At 40.4% G+C, this 16,812-nt stretch overlaps 1 long non-coding RNA gene across 1 annotated transcript; it reads right to left on the bottom strand.

Moving 5' to 3' along the window:
* Positions 1-2,102: 2,102 nt before the first annotated feature.
* LOC118773761 lies at positions 2,103-7,021 on the bottom strand. The gene is made up of 3 exons (XR_005004744.1): positions 6,987-7,021; positions 2,611-2,706; positions 2,103-2,180 (listed from the first exon to the last, which is right to left on the bottom strand). It is a non-coding gene; the product is annotated as an uncharacterized LOC118773761 (long non-coding RNA).
* Between the last annotated feature and the right edge of the window lie 9,791 nt (positions 7,022-16,812).

Below are 16,812 nucleotides of genomic sequence, written 5' to 3'. Positions count from 1 at the left end.
CTGGGCCTGTTCCGGGCTCGAGTTATGGCCTGAGCTGTTGGGTCAGAACAGAAGAACCCAGGCCTGGCAGAGCCTGGGGGAGAAGCTAGCACCTCTCTGCTCAGCAGGACTGAGTCAGCGTTGATAGAACCTTGTGCTTCCTGCTCTTTCTGCCTTGTCCCCTTTCCAATCAGTTCAGATTACATTCATATAAACACCTCTGTAATACATTAAAGTGCATCTCAAAGGCCATTACTGCTTGGGTTTGGCTTTGGACAGAAGTTCTTTGATCTCTTTCATCAGTCATATATATAATTCTTGTTTCTTGTATGAGAGTGTGTGTGTGTGTGTGTGTGTATGAGGTTCAGAGTTGCTGTGTGTGTGTGTGTGTGTGCGTCCGTGCATGTGTATGAGTGTGTGAGCGAGTGTGTGTGTGTGTGTGTGTATGTGAGGGAGTGTATGAGGTTCAGAGTCAATATGTGTGTGTGCGTCTGTGCATGTGTATGAGTGTGTGTGTGTGCATGCGTGTGTGAGGGTGTGTGTGAGCGAGAGTGTGTGTGTGTGTGTGTGTGAAGGCTAAAGCTAAGACCCTGTATCTTTTTTGCTTTACTTCAGGTTGCTGTTTTTTAACATTTTGATCATATTGTACATATTTTTTTCACAGATGTCCTCTTTCATGTGAGCATGCTGCGTTTTAGTTCATGACATTCATGTGTATGTATGAGAGTGAATCTGGGTGTGTTTGTGAGGTAATTAGGCAGGGCTAGCTCGTCTAGGTTGTGGCAGTAAACAGGATGGTAAATGAAGATGTGGAGACGTAATTTCTTCACTGAACTGTATTGCGTTCAGGCAGTATTCATACTTAGTATTGTCATCAGTCTAAAATAAAATACATCACCATTTGGCACTGGCATCTTAACAGCAACAGGGCATAAACTACATTTACATTTACATTTATTTATTTAGCAGACGCTTTTATCCAAAGCGACTTACAAAAGTGCATACAGTAGGTACAGCGACAGTACGGGGACAGGGTGTGTACAGTTCCACAATGAGACAGTTCTCAGCTGAGAGCAAGGTCTGTTTGAGGACGCAGTACTATCAGATTTTTACAATTACAGCCTAAAGGGCAACTAGTACGATACACTTTCGAACGGCAAACTTCAACAACTTCAAACAGCACGATGAGTGTCAGGGTAAAGGCGGCAACAAGAGACAAAATTTAAAAGCACAATTTAAAAAGCACAGCAATTTACGACAGCACTGATGGGCGGGGGGGGGGGGGGCAGCAATTGTGTGCTGGGTCAGTCCAGGTAGAGTCTGAAGAGGTGCGTCTTCAGGCCCCGTCTGAAGGACTGGGGTGAAGAAGCTGTCCGTAGTGAGACCGGGAGTTCGTTCCACCACTGGGGAGCAATGTAGGCGAAACGCCGATGTCTGGCAGAACAAGCACCTCCTGCCTTGACCATGCAGGGAGCAAGGCGTCCAGTTGCTGCTGAGCGTGAAGCTTGAATAAAGAAATGTCTATATAGTGCCAAATTAGAGCCAACAAGACTCATTCAAACAAATATATCAAGAAGCATCACAATGCTCATTCCTAACAGGAACAGTAACCTGCAGTTACATACAAATGATAATATTACCCTTCAGAGAAATAAACTTTCACATATAGTATCGTTGACCAGGTTATATAAAGGACAGTGGCGACACCTTGTGGTAGAGGAGGGTACTACATAATGGTGTCCACATACAGCGGATATTTCCTCCCTATGTGGAGTCGCTATTAGCTTAACTCTTCACAGCGGTATAAATGGTACCACTTTAACTTATACGTATGAAGGATCACAGCCTTCTCAATAGCGAACCTAATACTCCTCCAGTCAATTACAGCATGAGCATCGTGACAATATTGACAATATCTCTTATCTGGATACATACGAATGTGTGGTTAAACTTACAAGATATAAACATAACGAAGCAACAGGCACTTACTTTCCGTCATTGACTCAATACTTGGAATACCACAAACTGGATCACACAGAAAAAAAATATAGAAGGTTAATCGTCACAGGTAAGTGCATCTAAACTGTAATGTGGTGCACACATTGCTGCTCTTGATGTGGGCTGGCTGCCTGTCTGGACTCCTCCTCTATGTCCTTCCCCAGCTTCCACCTTTTCCACTTCTTCAGCAGCTCTAACTGTACCTGGAGGGAGAGAGAAAGAGAAGGAGAGAGGGAGGGGGAGAGGGAGAGTGAGGGAGAGGGAGGGGGAGGGAGGGAGAGAGAGAGAGAGAGAGAGGGGGAAAGAAAGAGGGAGATAGAGGGAGAGAGAGGGAGGGAGAGTGAAATGAGAAAGAAAGACACTTGGTTTGATGCAGAATGTCAATCAATAAGGAAAGAACAGAGAGAGAGGGAGAGACAGAGAGGGACTGTGTATTATATATAATAATCAGTTCTTTCAATGCTGTCAATAAAAATTTTATCTATAAAATAAAACCTTCACAGACTGGCTGCATAGAAAACATTTTTTCACTCATAGGAAACTCATCTGTTACATCTGAATCTATAATGAACGCTCTTCCTCTTACATATCAAACCCTATAAAGAGAAATAGAAACACACACTCTGTACTCACTCCAATCTCGCCAGTTTACAGTGTGGATTCTCCAGTCCAGTAGAGAACAGCATCACTCCTGAATCCAGCAGGCGATTGTATCTATGCATAGTAATGCTGTGTGGAATCACAGAGAGAGTGAAATCAGAACTTCTCACTCTACCAGTGTGACTCAACATTGTACTGAGACTACATACTGTATATGCATGTAATCACAGACATGCAATTACATTTATGACATGTCCAGATTTCTCCTCATATAACATAATTAGGCTTATACTTGACTATTCTGCATGTAAGAGGGCTCTGGTAATTCTCTGGGAGAGAGAGTGAGAGCCCAATAAGCTGTTTTACATAAAGAAATCATACAGATGTGAGGAATTCAAGAAAGCCATTGACAATCATGAAATCCAAAACAGTTGACAACATATTTGAAAAAACAGCAGAAAAAGCTGATTAGATTAAAAGCTGAAAAGATTAAAAAGTTCAGGATCAAAACCAACACTTAAGACACTTGGTTTGATGCAGAATGTCAATCAATAAGGAAATAACTGCAAATTATCCAATCAGAAATGCAGAGATCCAAATACATCAATTCGACTTCTATATTGTGAGACACTAAGACAATATAAACACACACTCAGCACTAACAAAGCTCAGTACACCTATAAGCAACTGACATCGATTGAGGAGTCAATAAACACCAATAGGTTTTGGGACAATCAGAATCACTTAAAAAAAAAAAAAAAAAAAAAAATCAAGAATTAGTGATACAAGATGGAGATATCTGGACAAACTATTTCCATACTCTTTAAGAAGGTGCAATCAGATCAAAACAAGGACCAAGAAAACATAGTAAGCAAACTAGAAAAATTAGAACTTTCCATCAAGGACTATCAAAATCCACTTGACTCCCCCATCACAGAGCAGGAGCTTTTAGTCCAAACTGACAAGTCGAAGCCAAAAAAAAGCATATGGGCCTGATGGCATTTAAACGAAATGCTAAAATCTATGAATGAAAAGTTCCAATCTGTTACACTTAAATTATTCAATCTAGTTCTGCATGTGGGATATTTCCCCGAAATCTGGAATCAGAGATTAGTTACACCAATTTACAAAAGTGGAGATAAATTTGACCCCAACAACTACCAAGGCATCTGTGCCTGAACAGTAAGTTGGGGAAGGTATTCTGCAGTATTATTAACTCCCGGCTCATGAACTTCCTTATGAAACACAATGTCTTGAGTAAAAGCCAGACTGGATTCTTACCAAATTACCGGGCTACTGATCATATTTACACCCTACACACCCTAATTGATAAACATACTCAAAATCAAAAATTATTCACTTGTTTTGTTGACTTCAAAAAAGCACCTGATTCCATTTGGCATTATAGATTGTTCTACAAATTAATTGAAAGTGGTGCAGGGGGTAAAACATATGACATTATAAAATCAACGTCCTCAGGAGCTAAGTGTGGCATTAAAACTGGATCCAAAAGAACCCAATATATCCCTCAGGAGTGTGCAGTGAGACAGGGTTTCTCTTTAAGCCCAACTCTATTTAACATATACATTAATGAGTGGGCAACCATACTGGGAAAAGTCATCGGCACCTGGATTCACCGTGCACGAAAGTGAGGTCGAATTCCTACTCTATGCAGATGACCTAGTCCTTCTTTCACCAAAGGAGGAAGGGCTCCAGATTCAATTAGGCCTTCTTCAAAAGTTTTGCCAGACCTGGGCCCTGGCAGTTAACATGAACAAAACTAAAATATTAATCTTTCAAAAAAGATCCAGACATCAGGGAAGACAAGCACATATTTGGATTAGGACCAAATGAAATTGAACATACACTAGACTACACCTACCTAGGCCTTAGAATACTGTGAATGAACTAAGAGACAAGGCACGCAGGGCTTTACTTGCCATAAAAAGACAAATTTCTTTTGAAATTCTGATCCAAATTTGGCTAAAAATATTTGCATCAGTGACATAATCAATTGCCCTTTATGTAGTGAAGTGTGGGGCCCACTTGCAAATGGGAAAAACATCCAGTTGAGACCCTGCATGTTGAGTTTTGCAAAAACATCCTAAAAGTCCATTGGCACACTACAAACAATGCATGCAGGGCAGAATTAGGCCAATATCCTCTTCTCATTAAAAATCAAAAAAGGGCAATCGAATTCTGCAACCACCTAACACTCAGCGGCCCACACTCTTTCCATTATAAAGCCTTGCAATACCAAGAGTTGAGCAAAGATAAGAACTCTCCTACGAACCCGGTCTTCAGCCATTCTGTTCCACTAACACTTAAAAGGCACAAGACCAGGTCCAAACTACGCAACATATTCGGCTCAAACCTAAAAAGACAATTACGAATATTGGCGATCTAAAACAAAATCACAAAGCAAGATGCAATGCTATTTGGCCCTTAACAGAGAATATACATTAGCAGATTACCTAACTAAAATAAACTAATTTGAAAAACACACCGACGAAATAAAGACTCAGTGAGCACCACTTAGCAATAGAAACTGGCAGACACAAAAAGACTTGGCGGCCAACGTCTGTGTTAGCAGTGCAAAGACAATGTAGTTGAGAAAGAGCTGCACTTTAACAGAGCATTCCAATCAATCCGTGACTGCCTCTTCCCAAAATCTGAACAACACCGCAAATTCAATGCTCTACCAAACCACAGTAAAACTACCCTACTTGTTGGGTGAAGACAAAGAGCTGTACTATAGCTGCACAATATGTTCTCACTTGCCAACACCTGAGGGACACTGAATAACACATTCACACACATACTTCCTACTTTTTACACACATACATGCGCACACACACACACAGACCCATAAGTGCACATGCACACACACAGATACAGTCGTCCTAACTATCCTACAGCTTTAAACCACCAACAACCACAACAAAAATAATAAATACTTAAGTACTAATGGTATCCGATTATCAATCTGGTTATTATACTGCACCTATATATATTCTGATTCTGCATATGTATCTGTTCTGTCTTGTATCTGTCGATGTATATGCATGTGTTCGGTAAATGTTCTGATTGTTATGACTGCTTTGGCAATACAAGAGCCTATTTGTCATGCCAATAAAGCATCTGAATTTGAATGTGTGAGTGAGTGTGAGAGGAAGGAGCCCACTGAGCCAATTTGTCCTGAGACTCAGTGATTTAACACCAGCGCACATCACAGAGGCTCAGGACAATGACACAATAGCCAGAAGCATTAGACCCAACAAAATTACAGCCACTGAAAAGGAAAATTACATTAACCATTGGAAGGAAATCACTAAAACACAGATTACAATGCTATTCGGCCCTAAAACGTGAATATACAACAGCTACTTACCTGAGTACAGTAAGACGTGAAACTCAGGAAAACCTTGACAATGTACAGACTCAGTGAGCACAGCCTTGCCATCGAAAAAGGCAGACACAGGCAGACCTGGCTGCCCAGAGAGGAGAGGCTGTGCTCACACTGCAGTCTGCAGTCTTAACCGAATGCACTAAATACACTGAAATTAGAGAATCTTCATTTAATGGTCAGGACTCAGGCACGGACCACGAATGCTCCAATTCCAGGTGTTTATTAACAGAATCGTTGAACAAGCAGGCAGTCCAAAACAGGCAGGGTCAAAATACCAGGTAGGCAGGTAGGAGTCCAAGGGCAAAACAAGGATCAAAACAGCAACAGGCAGGGTCAAACCGTGGAAGCAGGCAGATCAGGCAATCAGGACAGAAGGGCAGGCAAAAAACGATGTCAAGGAACAGGCAAGGCAAAAACCAGCAAAATCCAAACAGGGAAACAGGCGGGAAACGAGACAGGCAGAAACACTGAAACAATCTGGCAAACAACATAGAGACAAGCAGGGTAGATATAGGGCTGGGCTGATAGGTGATGGGAAGCAGGTGTGCAGGCAGGCAGGTGGAGACAATCAGGTGGGCGGATACAGGGCGGAGAGCGGGGCAGGGCAAGAACACAAGGAAAACAAAAGCACATGGACAGGGAAAAACAAAAACACAACAGCTAGGGGGCAGGAGCCCTGACATTAATAAATTCTACTCAATCCTCCCTGAGTTTCGAAACTACACGAATGAGGAAACCGTACATTCTGGGAGAGAACAAGGATTTGGCCTCTCTGGCAGCAAAATTTGTGGCAGCTTGTCATAACCTGAGGGACAGCCAGTGAGGCCACCCATAACATAACACCAGCTCCATTTCTGTCTGTGATTATTATTGTACAATGAACACTCTTCCTCTTATATAATCAAACCCTAAAAAGAGAAATAGAAACACACTCTGTAGGCCTACTTACTGCAATGTCTCCAGTTTAAATGGAAATAGAAACACACTCTAGCCTACTTACCCCAGTATCTCCAGTTTACAGTGTGGACTCTTCAGTGCAGCAGAGAGCAGCTTCACTCCTGAATCCTGCAGCTCGTTGTAACTCAGGTCCAGCTCTCTCAGGTGTGAGGAGTTTGAGCTGAGAGCTGAGGCCAGCGCATCATAGCATTTCTCTGTGAGATTACAATCCTGCAGCCTAAACAAGAAGGGGTTTGGATAATGTGCTGTTTACAAAGGAAATATTCATCTTTATGGAAAGATGCAGGAAAATGATTTTTACATGAAATATTCTGAAAATGCTCCACATTTCATGGAATGCTTTTAATTATGTCATTCATTGCTTGTAACAGTACATATTATCAGAGTAATTACGGTGCTGCAAAAATGCATTGATATTTTCAAAAAAGAAAACACCTCTTTAAATGAAATACCACGTATGACTACTTCCAAAATCAATGTTATATGATTTTGCTGCATTATAATTTACTTTATTTAACTCAAAAACTATTAGAAAATTGCAATTCTTGACCATGCTACTTTTAAAACAAAACCAATTGCTAATTTTTAAGTGGTGATCAGAACCTCTCCTTTCTCCCTTTCTGAATGAGTGTAAAAGTCTGCTTTTACATGACTTCTCCACTAAAACCGATACCTGCAAATATCAAACACAAGCCAGTAACACCTTCCTACATCCAGCCTGTCACCAGCTCTGGGACTCTGGGAGAGGCAAATTCATACCACTTCACACTTCTGCAAACGCAAACCATAAATTCCATAATCTCTGTGAACAAATACTACTTTCAAGATAAAATACATTAAAACTAATTTTGAAATTTCAAAAACTCCTTCACTGCCCCTTCCCTACTCCAGCACACCTAAAACAGCACACACACTCTGTACTTACTGCAGTTTCTCCAGTTTACAGTGTGGATTCTCCAGTCCAGCAGAGAGCAGCTTCACTCCTGAATCCTGCAGGTGATTCTCACTCAAGTTCAGCTCTCTCAGGTGTGAGGAGTTTGAGCTGAGAGCTGAGGCCAGCACAGCACAGCATTTCTCTGTGAGTTTACACCTCCACAGCCTAAACAAGAAGGGGTTTGGACAATGTGCTGATTACAAAGGAAACATGTATCTTTATGGAAAGATGCACGAATCTGATTTTTACATGAAATATTCTGAAAATGCTTCACATTTCATGGAATGTTTTTAATTAAGCCATTCATTGCTTGTAACACTACATATTGTCAGAGTAATCAAGGTGCTATAAAAATGTATTTATGTTTTCAAAAAAGGAAATACCACTTTAGATGAAGTAACATATATGACTACTTCCAAAATCTTTATCTTTCTTTAGATTAAATACCATATATGAGTACTGCCAAAATCATTTTTATAAGATTTTTCTGCATTATAGTTTACTTTATTTAATGAAAAAGCTATTAGAAAAATTCAATTCTTGACCATGCTACATTTAAACAAAACCAATTGCTAATTTTTAAGTGGTTATCACAATCTCTCCTTTCTCCCTTTCTGAATGAGTGTAAAAGTCTGCTTTTACATGACTTCTCCACTAAAACCGATACCTGCAAATATCAAACCCAAGCCAGTAACACCTTCCTACATCCAGCCTGTCACCACCTTTGGGACTCTGAGAGGATAATTCATATCACTTCACACTTCTGCAAACAATAACCGTAAATTCCATAATCTCTCTGACCAAATACTACGTTCAAGATAAAATACATTAAAACTAATTTTGAAATCTCAAAAACTCCCTCACTGCCCCTTCCCTACTCCAGCACACCTCAGAAAGTGTTATGAACTATGTAAATAACAACTCTGTGATAAATACAACCTTTATGAAACCAATATATCTGGTATATAAATCCAAATTACACAGACACAGAAACACAAACTACTTCATGGCCTCAATGTCTCCAGTAATAACGACTTAGTAACAAAATAACCGTAAAACATTTAATTAATGTACTCCTATTTAACTATTTAAGCATTTTGTGAATGATTTTATTTCAAGCTTATGTTACTGTAGTACCTCAGAAAGAGTAATCCTCAGTGTCTCCAGTTTAAATGGAAATAGAAACACACACTCTGTACTTACTGCAGTTTCTCCAGTTTGCAGTGTGGATTCTCCAGTCCAGCAGAGAGCAGCTTCACTCCTGAATCCTGCAGCTCGTTGTAACTCAGGTCCAGCTCTCTCAGGTGTGAGGAGTTTGAGCTGAGAGCTGAGGCCAGCACAGCACAGCATTTCTCTGTGAGTTTACAACTCCTCAGCCTAAACAAGAAGGGGTTTGGACAATGTGCTGTTTCCAAAGGAAACATGTATCCTTATGGAAAGATGCAGGAATATGATTTTTACATGAAATATTCTGAAAATGCTTCACATTTCATAGAATGTTTTTAATTATGCCATTCATTGCTTGTAACAGTACATGTTATCAGAGTAATCAAGGTGCTGTAAAAATGCATTGATATTTTCAAAAAAAGAAAATAGCCTACCACTTTAGATGAAGTAACATATGAGTACTTCCAAAATCAATTTTATAGGATTCTGTTATGTTATAATTTACTTTATTTAACTTAAAAGCTATTAGAAAAATACAATTCTTGATCATGCTACTTTCAACCCTTTCTCACGTTATTTTTTATGCTATGTAGCGCATGTGTTACGTTACATGGTTTGTTGTGTCTTCATTAACGTTATTAAGCTTCTCATAGTTTTCAATTAGCATTTGCTATATTTTTCATGTTAAATTGCTGTTTCCTCAAGGCTAAAATTATCTACAGTTTTTCTAATCTAGTTTTCTAATCACACCGTTTTTAGCATACGTGCTAAACTGGTAATCACACCGGTGTGACCATACGTGCAAAAGGGTTAAAACACATTGAATTGTTAATTTTTAAGTGGTTATCAGAACCTCTCCTTTCTCCCTTTCTGAATGAGTGTAAAAGTCTGCTTTTACATGACTTCTCCACTAAAACTGATACCTGCAAATATCAAACACAAGCCAGTAACACCTTCCTACATCCAGCCTGTCACCAGCTCTGGGACTCTGAGAGAGGCAAATTCATACCACTTCACACTTCTGCAAACTTAAACCATAAATTCCGTAATCTCTGTGACCAAATACTACTTTCAAGATAAAATACATTAAAACTAATTTTGAAATTTCAAAAACTCCTTCACTCCCCCTTACCTACTCTAGCACACACACTCTGTACTTACTGCAGTTTCTCCAGTTTACAGTGTGGATTCTCCAGTCCAGCAGAGAGCAGCTTCACTCCTGAATCCTGCAGCTCATTGAAACCCAGGTCCAGCTCTCTCAGGTGTGAGGAGTTTGAGCTGAGAGCTGAGGCCAGTGCAGTACAACATTTCTCTGTGAGTTTACAACTCTTCAGCCTAAACAAGAAGGGGTTTGGACAATGTGCTGTTTACAAAGGAAACATGAATCTTTATGGAAAGATGCAGGAATCTGATTTTTACATGAAATATTCTGAAAATGCTTCACATTTCCTGGAATGTTTTAATTATGCCATTCATTGCTTGTAACAGTACATGTTATCAATGTAATCAAGGTGCTGTAAAAATGCATCGATATTTTCAAAAAAAGAAAATAGCCTACCACTTTAGATGAAGTAACATATGAGTACTTCCAAAATCAATTTTATAGGATTTTGTTACGTTATAATTTACTTTATTTAACTTAAAAGCTATTAGAAAAATGCGATTCTTGATCATGCTACTTTTAGCCCTTTCTCACATTATTTTTTATGCTATGTAGCGCATGTGTTACGTTACATGGTTTGTTGTGTCTTCATTAGCGTTATTAAGCTTCTCATAGTTTTCAATTAGCATTAGCTATATTTTTCATGTTAAATTGCTGTTTCCTCAAGGCTGAAATTATCTACAGTTTTTCTAATCTAGTTTTCTAATCGCACCGGTTTTAGCATACGTGCTAAACTGGTAATCACACTGGAGTGACCATACGTGCAAAAGGGTTAAAACACATTGAATTGTTAATTTTTAAGTGGTGATCAGAACCTCTCCTTTCTCCCTTTCTGAATGAGTGTAAAAGTCTGCTTTTACATGACTTCTCCACTAAAACCGATACCTGCAAATATCAAACACAAGCCAGTAACACCTTCCTACATCCAGCCTGTCACCAGCTCTGGGACTCTGGGAGAGGCAAATTCATACCACTTCACACTTCTGCAAACGCAAACCATAAATTCCGTAATCTCTGTGACCAAATACTACTTTCAAGATAAAATACATTAAAACTAATTTTGAAATTTCAAAAACTCCTTCACTCCGCCTTACCTACTCTAGCACACACACTCTGTACTTACTCCAGTTTCTCCAGTTTACAGTGTGGATTCTCCAGTCCAGCAGAGAGCAGCTTCACTCCTGAATCCTGCAGGTGATTCTCACTCAGGTCCAGCTCTCTCAGGTGTGAGGAGTTTGAGCTGAGAGCTGAGGCCAGCGCAGCACAGCACTTCTCTGTGAGGTCACACCAACTCAGCCTAAACAAGAAGGGGTTTGGACAATGTGCTGTTTGCAAAAGGTATTTGTATTTATGTGACTATACAACAATTTGATTTTTACATGAAATATTCTGAAAATGCTTCACGTTTCATGGAATGCTTTTAATCATGCCATTCATTGCTTGTAACAGTACATATTATCAGAGTGATCAAGGTGCTGTAAAAATGCATTCACCCTAAGGACACTTCACATGAACAACACAGCAGCAGTTCAGTAATATGGTAGACATGAAACAAAAAGATGCCAGTCAGAAAGTCAGTCACATGAAATAACAGTACGAGACCAACATTTTTTTGTTAGTATTTCACACAATTTGCAAATACTAACTTCTGGACTCAGCTGAGCTATACTAGCTAGCAAACTACATAAAACAAAGTTATGTAGTTAAATGAAAGAGTTTGTCTTGTCACAATACAGGCACTATGCTGTCTCTCTCAGGGGGACATTGTGCTAGCTAGCTTGCTACTGCTAGTAGCTCAGATGAGTTTATGCAACAGTTCAAATTTAAGGTTACAATGCAAAACAACCAATACTGTATTCTTATTCTGATTAAACAGATGCCATACGTTAGATATGATCAAGATATGCAGACAAAATTGAATACATGGTGTATCCGGTAAGGACGTTTTTTCACTTGATGACCGGCATTGAGAAGGTCACAGGTCAGTGTTCATGTACTGATTGGCAGTACTATAGAATAAAAATGAAAGCACAAACTTAAAGTAGTTTACTATTATCTTTCAATCTTCAGGTATTTCTTCAAAAATAGATGAATAGTAGTCATAGTCAAAACATTTTCCAAGTATTAAGAATGTTCATATTTCCAGTAGTCAGCGCATCCCTGGCTGCTGATATGGTGCTAAAATTTGTTTTTATGTCATTACTCAGGAGAAGATTTTATTTTAAGCCTCTGGGAATCTAGTTATTCCATCCCTTACAATATAATGACAGACAACTTGTGTTGTGTTGTACAGTATTCTATTTAACATCTTCACTTGGAAAAACTTGTTAGTTGATTCAGATGGGTATCATGCATTACTCCATATAACTGAGCAGTTTAAAACAATGGTACAGTTGGTGTAAGAAGTCTTTGCCCATACATTTTTTGTACAGTCTGTAGTTTGGTTGACCAGGGTGTAAAATGTAAATATTTTAACCATGTCTTGCTTCTTTAATAGTAGGGATGAACCGATTGTGGAATTCTGGGCCGATACCGATGTTTAAAATAACAATTTGGCCGACAGCCGATTCCAAAGTGTTTTGTCTGTTTGTTTGTTTATTTTGTTTTTGTTGTTATTTATTCCCTCTTTTGTGCCAGGGAAACTAGCTAGTTAGCTACCTAACGTTAAGTTGCTAGCTAGCTAGCAAACGGTACTTAAGATCAGAAGTCAATACCTTGGTTTGCAGTATGAATGTTAAAATTAATTATTTGAACCTATTTGAACCTTCCCTGGCTCAAAATAAAATGATGACAATGGCTTTACAAGGGAAACACAGCATAACCTGATTTTGTGGTGTGAGTGTGCAGAAAAACAGTCAAACCCGAAAAGTGGCACCAAGCAGATCTCCCAGTCCGAGGTAGCAGAGGTGAACCTACTGACTCTGGGGATCTGCTTATAGGCCAGCTCTGTCCTCTGGGCTCCACAGCCACCGGACCCACAGCAGTTTGTTCAGTTTACTTTATTTTGATTTTAAATCAATGGCACAGCAGCGATGGTCCAAACTACGGCTTCACGGAACCAACAGCGAACAGGTAACTCCCACAATGCTGTCTGAGCCCGAGTGATACAAACAGTACATACTTATCACCTACGGTCATGGTGGGCCCCAAACAAAACTCTGTACACCAGCATCCCAAGGAAAACAAACATTGTTAAAGAAACAACAAATGGTGTAAGCCCCCAACAAATGTTGTACTGGTCTCCCCATCCAGACTGCATGAAAAACTGCAAACACCAATGCTGTCGCATTAAAATTTTCTGCTACAATTTTTCTCTAGCCTCCCTCTTCTGGTCAGTGGTTCACCTGTACAGGCTCACCTGGAAGGGAGGCTGCCTCCAGCTGCGTAGTTATGTTGCAGCATGTGCCAAATAAAACCCCCCTATGTGTGTGTGTGTGTGTGTGTGGAGTGAGTGTGTCTCTAACCCTTACACCAGCAGTGGGGTTCTACAGTTCTTATATGGGTAGTAGACCAGCAGTTCAGCCACCTTGAGCTAATGTAGCCATCAGTGGCACGGTGTGTAGATCCGTAATGTTTCAAGCTTTAGTGGAGCTTCTGAGGCCCAGTGACATTTCTAAATCAAACAGCAGGGACTAAGTGAGAGTAAGTTTTAAAGACTGTTAGTTCTGCAGGTCAGTAGCCAGGGAAAGTAACAATCAGTCCAGGAGAACAAAAGTCCAACACAGCTGCAAATTAACAACCCAGTAGATCCCAATAACAGCAGCATGTTGTGCAAAGCGTAGATCCAAGTAATGCTGTAGAGTCACAGTTTATTCATTCAGCATGTGAACCACCAAGCAATCCTAGAGTGCAATCATAGCACCACACCTCAGTCAGCAACCCAACCAGCACAGGCTATCAGCCATACAGGTACTGCAAACGCCCACCAGCAGGCCTACAGAGAGAAAAAACTGATGAACTTACTCATTCAATTGCCTCCTGGTGGTTCTTGAATTTGTCTGAAAAGGGGCCAACTCAGAGTAGCACCCAAGGAAGAAGTGGTAGCCCTTTCTCCCTGGTGCCCCTGTAGTATGACCACCCACAGCCTCCATTTGCTAGCTCATATTTTTATTAATTAAAAATGATATTTTCTGACACCTGTGAAGACCACACTGCTTCTCTGCTCAATAAACTGCTCTTTCACTCCTCAGGCAGGCTGATCCCCTGCACACATCCCGTTCTGTCAGGTAATTACACACAAAGGAGGGGGGAGGCGGCTAAACAATCACATGACACCCTGGAGTGTCCTGGGGAAAGGAATTTTCACTGCTGTGCTGTATGACCAGAGAGAGCAAACAAAGCAATGAAATGACTGCCCAGGCTTGTGAGACTGTAGAAAAAGAAGTAAAAACTCACAGAGGGTTGACAAATAATTAATATAATTCCTTAAAACATGCACCCCCGATTTCCAAAATCTGGGAACATTGTCCCTTCTGCACTTGTTTATATGCTCCAAGTTTCCAGAAATCAACATTTCCACAAATGTACTCCTGAATCCTACAGGTCGTTGATACTCAGGTTCAGCTCTCCTATCTCACAGCTTACAGCAGAGACAGGTTACATGAGCTCACGGTAAACTGATACGTTCTGTGTCATATTGTTTGTACATCCACATGGTTTACAGTGTCACTTAAAGCAGTGAGTCGTCCATCACTGCTCCTGGGCTCCAGCACTGCTGACTGTCCCTGCTGCTGCTGCTGACTGTATCGCTGGGGTTTCTGTGTATGTTCATGTCTCAGTTCTGAGAGGTAATTTAGTGAAGTGTTTCTCTGAGCACCTCATGATGAGTATAAAGATTCTCTCACGTTTCTGTTTGCCTCCTGAGAAGAGATGTTTGAGTTTACTTTGGGTGATACTCTTTCAACCGGACATCCTGGTATATGGAATGTTTGCATACAAGGCAATATCATCCAGAGTGACTTATAAAGCTTACAGTACTCCATGTCATGCATTTAAAGAGCTGGATATTTACTGAGGTAATTCAGGGTAAAAATCTTACTAAAAGGCACAGCAGCAGTGCCAAATCTGAGAATACAAACCAGCAACATTTCCTTCAAATATGTCTGCCTTATCTATTAGTCCACCTTTTGAATAATGCATTTTTCAAATCAAACAGTTGAGCTTACTCAGAGAATGTGTGGTGTGTTTATGTGTTAATTCCTCTTCATGTTCTTCTGCACTCAAACAGGAAGTGTCATTTTTACTTTCAGTTTCCTTATTAGGAGTGTGGCAGAGGCAGCAGTGCAGGACGTGCGGAGCAACATGATACAATAGAAGAAAAGTTCACTTCAGATGCAACTCACAGGCACCTGAAGAGCTTATTTTCATAACTAGTAGAGACTGAAAATTAGTTTGCAAAAAAACAGTTTTTGGTTGCATACTGGATTTCAACCCACGTTACTGGATACAAGCACAAGCTGTACCAAAGGACTGCCAGGTTGTCAGGTGAGTTAGAAAGGTTTTCTCTGAGGGAGACAGTAGTGTGTGAATAGCTGCTCACTGTGGCCGGAAGCATCAGCTGCAGCTGATCAGTGCAGCTGCTGGAAGGTGATGTTTCCATGTTAGAGCTTAACATGGGTGCTTAACAGGGTGGAAGAGGGGAAAAGAAGCCATGCCTGCTGAATGCACACTCTGTCCAGTCCTGCATGAATGATAAATATAAATACAAGTGAAAGGGTGAGCAGGTAGTGATAAGCTCACAGGAGCTGTGTCCCAGCAGTGAAGTCTGTCTGTGAGCTGCCTGTTAGCCACAGGTATCTGTCATCTGTAGCCTGGAAACATTAAGCAAACCTCATGGAATGATACAGAAAGAGTACTGATACAACACAGAAAACAGACCTTGTCTACGATAGTATTACAACCAATAAGGTATGCTTACACTCTGCTGTTTCTTAACACACAGAGGTCCTGATGTCAGAATTTACTGTTGTAAATGAGTATCATATATGAAATGAACTCTTCAGAGAATAGAAAACCTTTTTTTCCGAACAAAATCTCCAGTACACAAACTACGTTTTCTACAGCTGTGTAAAGATTGTGTTAAAGGTAAAAATAAATAATAATCAAACTTTAAGAGGAAGTGCCATATTTTGGCAGTGTTATACAGAATACAGGAGCGGACACAGCAGACACGGTCATTGTCTATAGGCACATATTCCTTACATTTCAACTCTCTCTCGAGGTGAACAAGTGTCAGTGCACCAAGTCTAACAAAACACGTTTTCCAGTGGTCACATTTATTAATGTATATTCACATGCTGGTAGTTGCACGCTTATCGAGTTTCTGTACAAAGTCTTCTGTAGAATGTGACTTCCTCAAAGACGTGCTGGTTGAGGACACAGGAGGTTAAGAGTCAGAGTGCACCTGCATCCTGGCATGCAATGTGCTGTGCAGGGAGTACAGGCTCATTGTGTCAGAGGAGGCTCTGCAGGTGGCCAGAGGGGGGCGTTGTTCAGTCCTGATACTCTCTGAGACAGTGGGAGGGGTGCAGGTGTCTCAGGGCAAACAGTACTGTCCCACACAGAACTATTAAACAGCAGGTTCCAATGCAGGTTTCCTGCTCATCA

This window comes from Megalops cyprinoides, chromosome 2 (assembly GCF_013368585.1).
Source record: "Megalops cyprinoides isolate fMegCyp1 chromosome 2, fMegCyp1.pri, whole genome shotgun sequence".
NCBI classification, from domain to species: Eukaryota; Metazoa; Chordata; class Actinopteri; order Elopiformes; family Megalopidae; genus Megalops; species Megalops cyprinoides.
This window is presented reverse-complemented; position numbering and strand designations above follow the sequence as displayed.